Source organism: Zingiber officinale, chromosome 4B (assembly GCF_018446385.1).
Source record: "Zingiber officinale cultivar Zhangliang chromosome 4B, Zo_v1.1, whole genome shotgun sequence".
Taxonomy (NCBI): domain Eukaryota; kingdom Viridiplantae; phylum Streptophyta; class Magnoliopsida; order Zingiberales; family Zingiberaceae; genus Zingiber; species Zingiber officinale.
This window is the reverse complement of record NC_055993.1, coordinates 1,611,186-1,615,767: the sequence shown is the minus strand read 5'-3', so window position 1 is coordinate 1,615,767 and position 4,582 is coordinate 1,611,186. Positions and strand designations below refer to the sequence as shown.

The 4,582-nt window shown below is 36.5% G+C and overlaps 1 pseudogene; it reads right to left on the bottom strand.

Annotated features, from left to right (window-relative positions):
- Positions 1–2,874: 2,874 nt before the first annotated feature.
- On the bottom strand, positions 2,875–3,948 carry LOC121977236 (annotated as a pseudogene).
- Positions 3,949–4,582: the final 634 nt, after the last annotated feature.

Sequence of the window (4,582 nt, the reverse complement as noted above, 5' to 3'; positions counted from 1 at the left end):
TCACTCGTAAAAAAGAATGCCTTATCCCATTCTTGATGGCCATTCGTGATGATTTTGAAGGATTACGTGAGACAATTTTACATCATAATCCTATTTTCTGTTGATTTTGTGAGATACGATAATTTAATAATAAAAATATAAATATAAAAATAAGGAATATAAATTAAGAAATAATCCTATATAGGATTTTTTTGAAAATTTTCGAGATTTAAACCAAAATCGTATGACACGTTTAAATGGATGAATTGCTTATGGTTTATGAAAGCCTATTTGGATAATCTATTTAAGTTGAAAGTTGATTGGAATTATTAATATAAGATTTTAATTTAAACCCTAAGTTTGATTTTTCTCTCCTTACTATTTTCGTCGGATCCCTTCTTCCTCTCCCGATTCCACCGCCACTCGCCCTACCCCCCGTTCGTTGTCATCGATCACCGTTGACCTCACCGCGACATCGATCGATCCATCGTCGCCCTACTCATGGCCACCTCCCGACGCTTTCCCCACCGACTGCGAGAGGTATTAGCCGCCCCTTCCTTGTGAGTCTAGTGCTGTGACACTATAGCCGTCGCCCCCTTTAGCCGTGCCTATCCCGCTGCCGACCGTGTGGGAGCCGCCATCACCATCTCCCTTACTCTCTTGCAATCCCATCGCGTCTTTGGAGCCATCACCGCCTAATAAGCCGGTGTCGCTGTTACCGTTGCACCGCCACACCTCCCACCCCTAGAGTTCTTATTCCGGACTAAGGGCCACCGCCGGTTGTTGTGGGCTGTCACAAGAGGGCTGGGACATTGTTGGAGAGTCAATGCTACCATTTTCTTCCATGACGGTCACCGCGAGTAGCTGTTGCTGCTGCCACAACGAGGTCGCCATTGTTTGAACCACCCGATGCTGCTCTTTTTTTTTTCCTGTGTGCAATAGTGGACCACCGCCGGAGATAAGGAGAAGTCGTAGGGTAACAAACTTCGTTACCTAATTAGATTTTTTCATTTAGATTAATTAGATACTGTTGAGAATTTATTTGGTTAATGATTCATGATACTTAATTAATTAAGGTGATAAGAGATTCATGGAGGTATTAATTAACCGTGGATTCCGATTATTGGATGAATTAGTGAGAATGAGGGTTAATGTGGCCTAGACCTAATTCAATCAAGGTATTAGGTTAATTGAAATTAATCAATAATTAGGGTTAACTAATGATCATTTCGATTAGGGTTACCTTAATTGGTTTTGAGATTTAGCATTAGTTGGTTGATGCATGATGGAATTAGTTAAATTGTACATTTTAATGCAGGACTCTGATGCGAGACGAGCATCTCGACGTGGGAATTGTCTGACACAAGCTACATTAGAGGTGGGTAGTTCTTGTTTTGTCCTCTATAGTCTTTTTGATCTTAGTGCATGATTATTTATTATTATGTGTTGATTATGCAGTAACTGCTTGCTTACCTTATATCCACTCTATATTGTTCTTGTGATTGATCTTTGTTGCTTGTCCTTATCTGTGTTAGAGTGTATACTAAAAGTCTAGTTTTTTGTAAACATCTATTTTGAAATAAAAGAATCGCATTGGTCAAATGTCTACATTTATTTACTAAGTGTAGTTGTTCAATTAATTTATATTGTAGATAACATAGTGTGTGGAGACATAGATAGAAGATCATGTTATCAGTTCTTTATAAATTATAAACAATTGCTCACGACTAAGATGGAAAGGAACAAACCGTTGGAATAGTCGTAGTGTAATTAGGTATTAGTTTATCTTGACTAATAAATTATACTAGTACACTCTAAGTGTATTGAGTAGGATCATTTAAGGTAAGTTCTTTTTATACTGACTTAATAAAAGAACTAGACATTAGTTATTATGGAAGTGTGTGCTCTTAATCCTAATATAATAATAAACACATATATTTAGTATTTATTTCTTTGACTTATCAAAGGGTGAGATTTAGTTCGATAAATCAAAAGGCCCGATAAGTTGGGAAATGATATTACTTATAGTGTGTGTTGTTGATTATAGAAGGAAACTGTGTCCTAGTAATCTAAGTTGATAATGTCCCCAAGAGGAGCTCATAAGGATTGTCATCTTAAATCCTGCATGTGGACTTAGTCCGACATGATAATAAACACTACAAGAAAAACCCTCATAGACATCGGTTTTCCACCGCTGTCTATTACAAAATTGACCGATGTCTATGAAAGCGATGTAAAAGGTTTGCCATTTTAGACATCGGGTTATAACCGATGTAGTATCACTTAACGACACCAGTTTTTAAATCGGTTATGAACCGGTGTAGTATCACTTAACGACACTATTTTAGCAACGGTGTAAAACCGATGTAATATCAGTTAATGACACCGATTTTGGCAGCGGTGGAAAACCGATGTAATATCAGTATTGTTTAACGACACCGATTCGATTTTCGAAACAGTGAAAAACCGATATGATACAATATTTTAATAGTACAAAATTTAGTTAATATTATTCTTTTTATATTCATAAAATATACAAATATTCTTTTTACAACTTCAAAAGGTAATTGATATTGTACACATCAAGGTAGTATCCATAATTTACATTCCATGCAAATGCATGCATCATCCAAAGTTTTCAAAAATCAAATACTTTTCCTACTCAAATGTAATTAGCATGCATTCAGCCCACTCGAACCGCACTTCATGAATTTCAACTCTGGAGTATTTGAGATTTGTAAACTGTAAAAATACATAAATAATATATTAGTAAATCAAGACAAAAAATCATAGTTAAAAAAGTAGTAAGAGCACCAGGTAACAAGATAATTAATTGAAATGTTTTAAAAAAGAAACGTTCATCAATTATCTTAACCATATCATATAGTGATAGATCTATCCTTCCTTATCCACTTCATGAAAAGGCAGTGGAACTGTCTTAACAGCCCTAAATTTTCCAGCATTGTTCAGGTGCTCATTCTCCAACTGAAACATCGATCAGTAGAGATTAACATTTAAGAAAGAAAACAACAATAGAAAAGAAAAGTTTTTTTTCTTCTAAAAAATCTACCTATAAAAATTCCAATGCCCTCGCCGAATCACCTCGAGGGCTGCTAAGAAGAATGAAGTCACTCTGTAATCCAAACTCGCAAAGTTGTAGTGCAGAACTGTTTGCAACCAAGCGAGCCGTAGAACAAAGTTCAAAGCCTGCAAATTTATTGTGGAACATCTTCGTTGATCTAATGAGTAAAATTATGGTCTGGTAATTTTGTGTTTGAGATAAACAAACCGATATCATACTTAAGACTTCATTAGATGTGATTAGTGTATATGATCTCATGACATACCATCAATAAGTAGTAAACAAACTTGCACCGGAGGATCAATTCATTCCGGAAGCCATCGGTTCTTGGAGTTGAGTTGGAGCAATCCCCAATCCTTAACAAAATCCCAGTACAGTTGGTACACAGTGGCAGCACTTGAGATTACTGCAAGAAGTGCAAGCCAGCCTGCACTCTTCTCCTTTTCATAAGCTACTTTGGCACCAGCAGCCAGCATGGCTGAAACATACTTTCCCAGGTTGATCAAGTGGCTTGTTTCTCCTTCATCAAACCATCTTATAGCACACTGTACGCCCAGATCATATCAGAATCTAGATGCATAGAAAGGAGGAGAGTGTGCGAAACTAATTAAACCTGCATGGCTCGCCAGTAGTAAGGAAGAAAGGAGACAACGTACGCTAAGTCCCTGTAATGCTTGGATCTCATGCAAAGCCCATAGTCTTGTGTTCTATAACTCCCAGTTATGTAGTAGCATGCCACATACTTCATGTTTCTGAGCATTGGGACCTAATTTTCCACAAATGATATGGTTAATGGATAGAAATTTGATAATGTCATTTTTGAATGATTGATTAATATACTATTATACCTGGCTGCAAAGTTGATCAGCCATGAAAAAATCCACCATGAGCACCTGAAATTTGCAAGTGGAAACTGGGTTAGACAGAGAATTGAATACTTGGAAGGGAACTATTGTTCAATAATTAAGTAGAGATATATACCTTGGCATGAGGTTGACATGGTGTTATTGAGGGTATTAATTGAGTCAACAGTGAGCTGGTAAAATATCCCATTAACTTGAGAAATTTCATTTTGTCAAGACTCTTCCATAACACACCAATAAACTTTCTTTAAACCCTTCCAGTTTCAACTATCTAATTAATTAAAATTAACACGACACTTCAAGATAACTAACCAACCAACTAGAATATTTCATCTCATAAGGAAAAGTTAAATGTCATCATTTCATCTTGTTGATGGGTATAGCACCCTCTCTGCATCTTAAATGAACTAAATCTGTCGGATTTTCTTTGTTCATGTGATTTTGGTGGAAGTGTCATTTTCACAAGTAGCCTCATAGCCGCTCCTTGAGCTACATCACAACAACAACAACCACAAAAACTACTATTGGCATATGAAATTGTGTTAGGGGCAAACTAGAATTGATACCACAAGTGACAGTAGCTAGCATTTACCACTCAAGAGAATCATGCAAACAAAAATGATAAAATCAACTCAGGGTAGTGTTTGAGGAAATTCAT